This window comes from Gossypium hirsutum, chromosome D07 (assembly GCF_007990345.1).
Source record: "Gossypium hirsutum isolate 1008001.06 chromosome D07, Gossypium_hirsutum_v2.1, whole genome shotgun sequence".
Taxonomy (NCBI): domain Eukaryota; kingdom Viridiplantae; phylum Streptophyta; class Magnoliopsida; order Malvales; family Malvaceae; genus Gossypium; species Gossypium hirsutum.
In genome coordinates this window covers 13,291,545-13,305,311 of record NC_053443.1, presented here as the reverse complement: position 1 = coordinate 13,305,311, position 13,767 = coordinate 13,291,545, and positions in this window count along the sequence as shown.

Here is a 13,767-nt window from a genome sequence, read left to right as displayed (position 1 = left end):
ACGTGCGAGGGCAGGAAAGACGATGAAGAATCTCATGACTAGCCAGAACTGAAGCACAAGCACGGAACTCATTTCCCCAATTACTCTGAAACTTCTTAATATTCTTCCCAAACTAAGTACTGACCATCATCTGAAACTAAAGAAAACACTCAATTGCTTGAGATTTACGTTTAATCAGATAAATCCAGGTAAATCGACTACACGTGTCAATAAACGAAACATAATACAAATTACTGCCACAGTCAATAGAAGCCGGTCCCCACAAATCAGAAACAACTAATTCAAACAACTTCTTATATTCAATGGTAGAACATGCAAAGGGCAACCTATGTGGTTTCCTTTTTTGACAAGCAACACAAATATTATCAAGACATTTTTTATTTGAAACAATTCTACACTTGGTAAGTACAAGTTTAATAACTCCAAAAGAAGGATGAATAAGCCTTTTATGCCATATGGAGAATACATTAGCATCATTCACTCGGCAATCTGTAACCCCTGTGTTGTGAACAGAGGGATTTGGATCAGAAACAATAGACGAACCAGCCGAAAATTGATAGACACCATCACGAACTCGGCCTCGCAGTAAAATTTCCTGTGTTTGGATGTCCTTAACAACACAATAAGAGGGGTGAAATTCAAAAAATACATTGTTGTCAATAGCAAATTGCGAAACAGGCATGAGATTTTTCTGAATACTTGGTACACACAGAACATTTGAAAGGTGTAACAACTTCGTTTTTGTTGGTAGAATTGTATCCCCAATAGATGAAATTTTGTGGGAGCCCTATTTCCCATTAAAAGTGAAAAATTACCTATATATGGAGTAGAGGCATTCAAATCAGATGCATTCTAACAAACATGACGAGTGGCCCCTGAATCTGGATACCATGATGAGGTTCCTATCGGCATGGGAGCATACGAGTTAGTATTATCAAAATTTGAATCATATTGTGTGCCATCCAAAAAACCAGCTACATGAAAATCAGGAAGTCGTGGTAGCCCAACACACTGTGGAGAATCAAAATTAAAAACACGTGCTCGTGGTTTAGCTCGCCATGGAACTTCAGAAGTATCATTGAGCACAGGGCCTTCAAAATTAACAAAATTAGCATTAAGCCCAAGTGAATGTCCACGCGTACGGAATGCAAAATGTTGACTAGCATTGACTGGTCTATTGCTCGGCCCATTATTTTGGTCACTAATCAATTCAACACCTACATGTAGCCCAATTCTTGATCCACTAATTTGGCCATTAACAGGCTCAAAAAACTAACCTGTATTTGGCCCAAGATTCAACCCACTTGGATGCTCAAAATTTGGACCTTCCGTTGGTCCAAAATATGGCCCATATGAATACCCAAAATTTAGACCTGCCGTTGGTTCTGCACGCGTCAGCCTGTGTCGCATAATAGTCGGCCCAACTTGCCTAGCAAGATGTTGACCTAAAATATGGTCAAATCCACCATGTGCATGACATCCAACAGTAAAGTCAAATAGGCCACTATCAGACCTAAATCCAACCCCACAATCTGTCACATTAGGGTAATCATTAGAGCAACCATAGAAAGAGATCCTGGCTTGCGGCGAACACAAAGCTTGATTTTAAAACTGTCCAAAGCAACTTTCTCCAAAAGCCAACCAGCCATAATCACCACCTTGAAGCCCTTGACCATCATATGCCGACGAAACCCTATTAAAATTTTCGGTCCATTGTAAGTAAGATTGAATCGATAGAAACATTTTTGAGCCAAATGCCCGAACCGATTACAGATCTGACATTACACTCTCGGTCAGAAACCACGGCCACGCGAACGTCCTCCACGCACATTATGCATCGAACCGAAGTTAGCTACTGCAGCAACCAAAGGTGAGTCAACAAGATGGATTTGCATCGGGACCTAACGCATCTCACACGCCACCATAATCTGCCGATTCTCAAGTTTCAAGAAAACATCAACCAAACGCTGGAAAGAAAACACCTCCGTCGAGAATGTGACTAAGGTTAGCACAACATCAAAGTCTGACGAAAGACCAGCCAAAACAACCTCGACCTTTTCGGCTTCTAACACCATCGATCCAAAAGCTGCAAGTATTGCACATAGGTTTTGTAATAGCCCGATTCTGGGCCTAGTCGGAATAGTGGTTTCGGGACCACAAATCCGACGAGGGAAAATATGGTTATTATTATATTTTTATGGTCTACAATTTCACGAAAAATTTTCGTACAAATTTCGTTCGAAAATTTCGACGTTTGGGCACTCAATTTAGTCAAAAGGACTAAATTGTAAAAAGTGCAAAAGTTGAGTTCTATATGTAGAAGTGTCTAATTGATATGAAATTATAAGTTGGGGGTCCTTATGTGGTAATTAGACCATTAGTAATTGATGGAAAAAAATAGACATAAGAAATGAGAGAAATAGATTTTTTTTAAGTGGGGGCATTTTAGTCATTTGGTTATAAAAAGAATAAAATGGGAAAAAGATGACAAAAATCATCATCTTCTCCATAAGTTGCTGCCGAATTTTAAGGGACACCATAGCTAAGGTTTCTTTGCTTTTTCAAGCTCATAGTAAGTGCATCTTAGCCCCGTTTTTAATGTTCTTCGTATTTTTAGAATCCTCGTAGCTCGGTTTAGCTTATTCTAGCAATAATTCGTGTTAGGATTCATATTTGGAAAAATACCCATAGGTGAAATGTGTTTATTTTGCTGTTTTATGGTGGAATATGAACCTAGAAATTATGTTAAACAATTTTTGCTAAGCGATTTTAAACGAAAACGAGTAAATTGACATAATCGGTAAAAATGGTTAATGTTCAAAAGTATGTGTTAGAGTGAGAATTTGATGTTTCCATAGAAGGGAAAAGTGTTCAGCATGTCATAAAACATAATAATAAGTGATGAAGTTTAATTTCCGAGCTTGGGGACAAAAGTGTAATTATGCAAAAGTTTGGGGGCAAAATTGTAATTTTTCAAAAAGTTGGGTGGTGGACTATTTTAATAAATGTGAACATTAAACGAGTTAAATTTGCTATTATAGATCAAGAGAGACGGGAAGATTATCTCAAACGAGGAAAAGAAAAGATAGTGGAGTGAATTGCAAAATTACGATATTTTGCACCGAGGTAAGTAAACACGTGACTTAATGTATTATTTTGGTATTATTTGATATGTGTTGAGATTTATTTGAATATAAAATAAATGTTTGGCAAGATTCCAAAAATGTTGTTAAATTGGGAAAGGAGGTAAGGAGTTGCAAAATACGGTTTTTGGTTGAACACTCGGAATAGGCCGGAGCATATTGCATATAAAGGGGTTGTTATGTGCTGATTCCCCTATTCATTGGTGGTTTCTAAGTGCTGATTCCACCGTATTTTAAATGTGGAAGGGGGTTGCTAAGTGCTGATTCCTCCGAGGGGTTGCTAAGTGCTGATTCCCCTACCTATTGGTGGTTGCTAAGTGCTGATTCCACCGTATTTTAAATGTGAAAGGGGATTGCTAAGTGCTGATTCCCCCGAGGGGTTGCTAAGTGCTGATTCCCCGACCCATTTGGTGGTTGCTAAGTGCTGATTCCATCGCATCTGAAATGTGAAGGGGGTTGCTAAGTGCTGATTCCCCCAAGGGGTTGCTGTGTGCTGATTCCCCGATTCATTGGTGGTGCTAAGTGCGGAATCCACCAACAACGGTTAACATTCCGAGTGTTCAACGAGTAAATTGAGAAGGTGAATATTCATATATGTGGTGGACGAGTTTATGGGAGGAATATCGGGTTTGATACTTAATCAACCCATGTATAAGATGGGAGGAAAAATCAAAAATACAAAAGAAACAATTTGAATGCAAAACTGTTTTGAATGGCAGCAGTTGGGCAACTTTGAAAAATCACCATAAATGGTGAAAAATGAATTGGAGGTTGAATAAAATATTAAATTGAATCTAAATGAGTCTATTTTCATATGAAAGAAGTGGGGAAGGCAAAGGAATTATATATTTGGGGATATTTAAATTTTACTGAGACAGGGTTGGATTGAATTCGAAATCCCCTGTTCCAACTTTGGAAAATCACCAAAAATTATACAAAAATAATTATGGCTTGAAATTTATATTCCTGGATTCCTTTTTGAGTCTATTTTTAATAGAAACAAACGAGAATATGGTTTGAAGCTTTTATAGAGAGTTATGTGAATTTTTGTAAGGGGAGGTCAGGACTGTCGGGTAGTGAAATAGGGGAAACTTTAATGAATAAACTGTACTAATTGGCCCGACCAAAAATTCTGAAAATTTTATGGTGGAAAGATATATGAATCTAGTTTCAGGAAAAATTTACGGAATCTGATTTGGAGCCCTTTAGCTCCCGATAAAAATAAATTAGTGACCATGACGCAGAAATACTGCTTGCTGGAATTTGACCAAATAATGAAATTTGTTTGTGATAAAAGTTATATTTTGGTGTAATCATGTGAGAAATTTATCCACTTGTCATATGTTTACTTACTAAGCTATATGCTTACTTGCTTTTATTTTTCCCTTGATTATAGTGATATCCATTAACTTGGAATTGGGACGGAGTCGGACAATCATCCACACTATCCTCCGCGTTTGGGTATTTTGCTACTGGTATTTCAGAAATTATGGCATGTATAGACGACTTTATGTAATGTGGCGTCATTGTATATATATATGTTATGGTTCGATCTAAAATGTGGCGTTTATAAATAGTTAAATTGTGTATCTTTATACAACTGTTTTGGTTGGAAATTTGAATTGTGGTTGGAAATTGCAGGAGGTTTAAGCAAAAACAAGTAGAAATGCTGTCAAAATTTTAAAAAATAAATAAATAAATAAAAAATTAGTAATACCTCGTACTCTGTTCCGATAAGGAATACGAGTAAGGGGTGTTACAGGTTTTCTATTTTTGCAACATAATCTCTAATAATTAACTCACATGTCTTTAACGAATGCAGATCATGCTTAATACGAGAAATTTTTGCACCAGTAGAAGAGACAAAAAGGCAATTTGAGGTGCTCCAAATCTCACATGCAGACTTAGTAGAGGTAAAATATGACAGAATCGACAAACTTATAGTGGAAAGAAGCCAAGATGCTAACAGTTTATCTTGTTGATTAAACAAAGATGCATCCGAATTTGGAAGAAGCGTACCTTCTGAAGATGCGACAAACCGAGGTGGAGCAGCCAATGTATTGTCCAAGAACCCTTGTAGCTCATATCCTTCTATTATCAGCCAGATATGTTGCTGCCACTGAACAAAACTTCTCTCCTCTAATTTTACCTTATCATGACGAGGGAACGATTGAACCAATCGAGCACTTGACCCTGACGAACTCACAGGATTAGCATATCCAGAACCAGTGGATGGCACCATAACGCGAAGAACAGAAGCATGTATCATGACTTAGGCGATTGATACCATGTAAGGAACTATCAAATGAACATAAAACTAGCTATAGTGTAATTCTTTAATCTTTGTTACTTAATCTGGAATGAATACATTGATGAGATTATATACATGTGAACAATAGCTCTATGAGAATAACAGCTCCTAACTACTTAACAAATTGAATAACCAACTAACCACCTTAACAATACAACTGTTTAACAGGTTTGTTTAACTTATTAGATTCTGAACTAATTTAGCTACAAAATAAGGAGTTGAACCGATAACCTATTAACAAGTACAGATTAATTGAATAGACAATTAAATCGAGCTAAATAATAATTGCACATATTTATATGATCTTTTGATAATTTATCCAATTAAATTGGATAAATCGATCAGATTAATTGAGTTTAAAATTGATGGTATAAGTTTTTTGAAAACAAATTTAATTTTGAAAGCTTTCAAATAAAAAATACTTTTAACATGCCTGTCATTTATCAATTGCATATCTAAGATTTTATTTACAAAATATTAGATTATGTTGCAGCACATGTGAAGGTAAAAAAATTGTATAATTGACATTTATTAAAAGTTTATATAAAAATTAAGTTAAAATTTAGTTAAGATGATAGTTAAGGGTAAGCAAAACTAGAATCGAAAAAATTTGAAATTTCAAGTTAATTGAATTGAGCTATTTGCGTCAACTCGAATAAGTAGTTTGAATTTCGAGTTTGAATCGAGTTAAATTTTACAATTAGAATAATTCAAATAACAGATTGATGTAAATATCCTTTTGATTCCTATCAATTTTTAAAATGAGAAAATTGGACTTTGGCTTAGTTTAGGAATGCTTCTCAAAAGTATTTTTGAGAAAAAAAAACACTTTTGGGGAGAACCTAAATTTTCAGGTTATAAAAAAGTGCTTTGGGGTCAATTTTTGGCTTGGGAGAAGTACTTTTTCTCTCAAAAAGTAGCTTGTTTAGAATGCTTTTGTCTCAAAAGTGTTTTTTTTCCAAAAGTGCTTCTTAGAAGCAATACTAAACACACCCTCTCTCAACGAAGAGTCGGAGAGCCGATTGTATAGAAATGGAAATTTACGGGCTCTAATGAGATATTTAGAAACTTAAGTGGTTGGTTGGGAAAGGTTAGAATTCAATTATGATTTAGTTAGATTGGAACCAACTGCTACCATAATAAGGGACAAAATAATTAGGATTGAATGGTGAAAATGGTCTGTAAAGAAAATGCCAATGAAGTATATATATATGGGTGTGGGTAGAAATAGAATTCTTCTCAATTTTTTTTTCCATATCTCTCTCTAAGCATCGTCTTTTTCAGTCGCTTCGAAGAAGAAGATGACGTAGCTAAAGGAAGCTCTGCATGTTGCAGTCGTTATGTGATTTGGAATCTGAAAGTAGAGAAATTGGGAATTGGGAAGTTTTCCTATCCTTTCCTAAACTGTGGATTGAAGAAATTAAGTAGAGTAAGAACTCTCAAAGCTTTTGAATGGGTTTTAAAAGGGTTGAACACCTTTAGTTTAACCAATAAATGGTTGTCATGCTTAGCTGCCAGGTCAAAGAAGGTCCTAGCGTTTGGACAAGCTAAGTTGATATAGATAAGGGAATTCAAGTGAGTTTCTATACCTTACCTTTGGATGATAGGTGATATTGACTGACCTGCATGTAAAACATTGACAAGATATGGTGCATTAAACCTAAAAAAAGAGAAACTTCTGTGTGTGTTTGATACTGTGTGAGTTTTCACTAATTGACTACTGATTGTTGAATGGTAGATAATGATAGATAATTCGACGTAATGTTTGCTAAATAATAAATCGTACGATATGCTTGATAATTGTGTGCACATAGCAATGAGGAAATTATTAAATAGATAGATAAAGTTAATATGGGAAAGTGGTGGCTCTGTTAGATACTACCATAAGGTATTACTGAGTGCAAACTGTGATGTACGAAGCTCTAGGCTTTACAAAAGGGACATTATAGTGTTCGAGCATTAATGTTAGAAAAGGCGTAATGGAGGAATGGGATGAGGAATCGAGAAATTAGAATTTTGTTAAGACTCCGCCATCTGGGATTGTTGAGAGTAAACTGCAATGTGTGAAGCTCCGGACCTTGCGGAGGGAACATTTTGGTATTTGAACATTAATGTGAAATGTGAAATAGGTCTTTCAGAATAAAACCGTGATGGAAGTCAACATGTTTTATGGGGCACACCGCGACGGTGGTAAGGTCCTACAAGGCGACACCTCAAAAAAGGTCTAATGTGTAAGACCATAGCTCGACTATGACAACCAATATAGTCCGTCGGGATAGTAAACACGGGGTAGTCTGTCGGTACAAAAAAACTCGAGAACGTCCACTGGGACATTTAATATGGGGTGAATTAGTGTAAGATCATAACTCGACTATGGCATCATAAAGAATCCATTAGTACGATGAACACAAGAATTATAAGGTGTAAAACCCTAGTTCAACTTTAGCAACCGTTAAAGTCCATGATGACATTCAATAAGGGATTACACTGAGTAAGATCATAGCTTGGTGATGGTGATAGGTAAAGATCGCCAAATGGTATGAACTCTAAAGCTGACAGAACAAGGTAAATCTCATTACAAGGATTTACCATGTCAAGTTATGAAGAACTCGCGGGTAAGAAGCTACAGATCTTTGGCGAATGACCCTGTAACGGAGGCTATACTAGATGATTGAACTGAACCAAAAGGCCCATGAAGAAGGGACAGCTAGAGGCGATATAGTTCGTTAAGACCCACCAAAGGCTAAGTCATCCAGACTAATTGAAGGAGTCTACTAAGGATTAACCTGGGACGGGCAGACCTTTTGGAACAATGGATGATACTAATTGAAAACCTAAGGAATTAAATGTAAGATAACCAATGGCAAACATTAGGCTTTACTTCTAAGGTTGCGAGAGAATGGAAAGTTAGGTTAAGGTGTAATCAAATATAGATATCTCTAGAAGACCTTTACCTTGAAGGAACACGTGTGTACTTCAAATAGAGAATAAATTAGTCAACAGTGAGCTGGAGCAAAAAGGAGACACAGAACTCGTTGGTAAAACTGTTAGTGACCAAGAATGACTAGGTTAATTTTTTTTTTAAAATTCATTCCTTAAAGTTCTGAATTATATTATATGGCCGCTATGCGGAATCTCACTAAGTTCTATTGAACTTACAAATGGTCCGCTTAATTGCAGGATAAAGTTTTCACCCGAGAATCAAGTAGAGGGTCAAGCCAGACTTCGCTAATTTGAGGAAAAATTGAGCGATAGTTATAAGATGCATATAGAGGGGGCACATCTAGAGACTACACCTCAGGGGTTTAGTCGAGTCATGAAATTTTAAGGGTTTACTTCAAATTTTTAAATAAGATTGTAAGATAATAATTTCAAAATATGTGTATGATAAATAGTCTAAGGTGTAATCTAAACACTTGAGAATGTAACAAGATTTGATTCAGGAGTAATAGCTAAGTTGGTTGGGTCTTTGTATCATCCGATACCTGAATCCGACAATCGGGTTGAGTATAGGGTATTACAGTCATATAACAAGCTTGAACTGATCATACTGTTAATAACACAACAAAGATCATACCAAACATATCACCTATCAGACCATTTCAATGGTAACTTCTTCAGTAATTATTTTACTAGTAAAAGTTTATTAAACAACAAACTGAAACATACAATCAAACATGCATTTGTAAATCATCAATTTGCATACTTCATCCGTACAACAAACAACCCACAATAATTCAACTCATCATTAGTAGAACATGAAGTCAAACAAAACACAATAACACAATAATATATATATATATAACAACCACAGAGAGTTGGAGTTTAGAAATTCACCAGCAAAATACTTGAAAGTTGGTACTGATTTCACCTGCTTAGCTTTTCCTTATCATCCGAGCCTTCTTTTTCTCGTTTAACTAAACATAATAATCATATCAAGATCAAAACGAAGACATTTAGATGAAAGAAAATCATAATTCATTTGCACACAGAGAAATTTTAAAGGTTAGCTGCAACCTTAAACATCTCAATACAAGCTCGACGAATTAAACTGAAATCTTCTTTTTTTCCTTCCCTTTTCTTTAAACAAGAGATATAGAAAAGCTTAGAAAAATTTCTAGTTCACTAAATCCTCAATCACGTAAGTTGATACATTATTTTCTCCCTCAATGCAGATCGCTTCTTAACTTTTCTCTCTTACAGAACAAACCAGAGTAGAAGATGGAGGAAAGAAAAATTAATAGCAAAATGAAAGAAAAATTAATACCATAATGAAAGAACCCTTCCATATATAATCTTTCTACTACCGTTTCCCTTAATCCCAAGTCGATCAATACTATTAATACCCTTAATCATAATGTTTCCCTCTAAAAGAAAACTCATGGTTCTAATGTAACGACACTAAGCTTGAATTTTAATTATTTACCAATCAGTTCACAAGATCATCATAATCATACTAGAACCTGCTCAAACAGAATGTTTTTCTGATTTAGTACCCATAATTGTCATGACACTTAACCTTTAACATTTTTGGGCGTGACAATCCAACTAGTTTCAACTTTGGAAGTTTTGACACTAACAACATCAACAATAGTAGGGGGCTCCTAGCTACTAGGAATTAGGGGTGAGCAAAACTCGATTCGACTCGAAAAAATTGAAAAAAATTCGAATTTCGAGTTAAACGAATCGAGTTAATCGAGTTAATCGAATCAACTTGAATTTTTTTTTCGAATTTCAAGTTCGAATCGAGTTGAGTTTTCGAATTCGAAGAACTCGAATAATTCGAATATCAAACTATAATATTTTACATTTTTACCCCAAACTCTCAAACCTTTTTATTTTTCCCTCAAAACTTTTACTCCTTCCCACTTTCCCCCCAAAACTTTTATTCCCCTCCCCTCCCAACCCCCCAATCTACCCAAAATCCATTTCCCACCAAAATTTTACACTCTCATTTATTTTTTCTCAAAATTTTACTCCCCAAAACCCTCAACACCTTTTATTTTCCCCCAAAATTTTTATTTGCTCCCACTTTTCCCCTAAAACTTTTATTCCCTTCCCATCCCACCTCTCATCTATCCCAAACCCTTCCCCCTCCAATTTTTTTTAATATTTTCCCTCCATCTATTTACTTTCCCTCAAACTTTTATTCTCCAAAACTTTTTATTTTTCCCCTAAACTTTTACTTCTTACCTTTTACTCTCAAATAAAAAATCAAAATTATCCAAAAAAAATCACTAAACATAAATAGTAATAATTTTATTTATATCTACTATTTATATTATTAAATTAAATTTCACATTTTATATTATTTATATTATTAAATTGTTTAGTCATATTGAATATTTATATTAAAATTGAATTATTAATTATGCCATAAAATATTCGTGTTAAAATTTTATATTGGTATCAATTTCACATTTTATTTTTAAAATAACTTTTATTAAAAATCATATTTTTACATTTAATATATTTTTTAATTCTAAAATACATAGTGACAAAAATCCGAAGATAATTAAAACAACTAAGCAAGCAAATAAGCTAATCAATATATAAAAAATTAATAAATAAATTATGAAATGATGAAAGTTAATAAAAATTTTGATTAAGGTGGACAATTTTTATTACGATGGGTTACAATGGTTACAAGACCCAAAATTATTTTTTAAAATTTAACTCGAACAAATATATTCGATTCGATTCGATTCGAATTCCATCTCACTCGACTCAATTCGAGAAAACTTCAAATAAAGTTAGGATGATAAAATAAGATTCGAAAACTCAATTAACTCGAAAATTTTCGATTCGATTCGATCGAATGCTCACCCCTACTAGGAATTGATCCCTAAGACTTCTTATCCACAGAGTTTAAAAAGGTTTTCATTCTTGCTTTTCAATAAGCATAATTTGCTCGATCCAACATAGAGGGTTGCACTAATGAAGAATATTCCATCTTAAACAATTATGGACACTAGGTTATTCTTTGGAAAGTTACCACTGGCGTAGGTTAAGTTGAACTGCATTAACAAGTCCATCTGTCTAATCTTTTATTTTTGTGTTTATTTGTAGATGTACTAAACATTATAATCAATCTCTCGGTATATATCACTACCAAAATTTTAATTTTCAATATGCAATGTGATTATTTGTAAGAAAGATAAAGAAGATAGTCAAATTTAATATATTGAATAATGATTTGTGAGCCTTAGAGCTAAGAAATTGCAAGTAAGAACCCACTTGTAGAAAGTAAACTATAACTTGCCCTCCCATCTTAAATAGGTAGTATTCAGTGTCTCATGTTTTGCTATTTTTTAAAGAGCATGTTTTGCTTTTACCTTTTGGGGGCATGCTATTGTCCTCTCAAAGGCTTCGGATATATAGTCGCCAATGTCCCTGATGAGCTCCACGAGGGAGACAATGGTCCTTTTGGACTCACCTTTGGCATTATCTCCTTCATAGCTAAAAGAACAAAAAAACGATAAATGCAAGTAAACTTGAGTAGTGCCAGCAGCAGTGCTACAAGTAGTGCCAATTGCTTCAGGCACTAGTAAAGAACAAAGATGAACACAATAATATGTTTATGTAATTTGGTTTCCATACGTCTGTGGAGCGTTGCCTAGAAAGATAATCAACTATCTTAACACCTCATACAACAAGTGATTACAAGCACTAACATTCATCACATTAACAACCTAACTTTTTCACCCGAGATCTAGATCACTCTCCTCTAAGTTTTCCCCTTGAAAACTTAATTTGTAAGCCAAGTGACTCACTTGATTACTTATAAAAACACTCTGAAAAACCAGTTCTAAATAATAAAATAAGTGCTCAAATGCTCCACACATTTTATCTACATAAACCTTTCAATATATAAGAGTTTAAGGAATGTTAAGAAAAAGATCAATTACCATCAACCTTCCCATCAAAATAAAAAGAAAATCAACATGTATAATATCTCCAATATGACTAGGCAAGTTTTTAAATCTTTAGGATATGTTACTAAGCTACCTGGACTAATCTAATCTCTTCAAAATAGGGAAGTCGATTTCCTTGATTCAATCCAAACTAATCTTCAAGATATGTCCCCATTGTAACACCCCCTAACCCCAAACCGTCACCGGAACAGGGTTATGGAGCATTACTAAACATATCAGATAACTTATAACTAATTCACAAATAAATAACAGACATAGCATACTTTAATCATTTTCATTTCATATTTGTATAAATTATGTCATTTTAGTTCCAATTCATACTTATAACCAATTTAAACATCATTCTACAACCATAATCACAAAACTCTTAACCTATATATCACCTAGGTACATGCCACATTATCAAAACAAAGGTACATCACTAAAATTTCTCTGAGGTCGGGATTGTCCTAGATGCTGGACCGAACACTGGCTTTCCACTAACCTGCACACGGAAACAACCGTACGCTGAGTATAGGTATACTCATTGGTATTATCATAATTCAAATTAATAACATTAATCGATAAATTATATACATTTAATTTATGTCTACAATTATTCATTAATTATCTCATACTTTAAATCAACTTGATAATTAATAACAATAAGCAATATTTCAAATCTTGTATAATTGTATTCATACCTTATTTCGCTATCTCAATTCCATTAAAATTTTCACATCTCATCCAATTGTTTATTTCAATTCATATACAATTCATTCAATTTATCACTATATTCAATATCAATTCTATTGCAATTTGTACTCACTAATATCATATAACAAAAATTTATTCTTAATCACATCATGAACTTTGGGTTCATATCTTCAAATCTCATATCTCGATTTCCAATTCACATATCAATTCACAATTTCACTTTCTCATTTCTTTCCATAGCTCAATCAATCACACTTATTCAAAATTTCCTCATTTCAATTATTTACCTCTATTAACAAGACTCGGACCTTGACGGATACACGGATCCAACCAAACACACCAGAATATCCAACCTAACACACCCGGAATAATATAAATCCTCCTTAACACACCAATAAGGCATTAGATGTCTCTTCGGATAAACCGAAGCATATAATAACAGAATCATCTTCTCGGCCGAACTACAAATCTCCTCATCACATCACAAATCCTATGGCATACCATTTCTATCCAATCTAGTCCGATAAGTTAATAGAGTATTATTTTACTTTTCCAATTTCGAATTCATTTCCACAACAATTTCAAATATTCAATCAATTCAAAACATCTATTATTTCAATTCACAAACAATTTAATATCATTTAATTCAATATCGATATTCACCTTATTTTTATTTATTAAA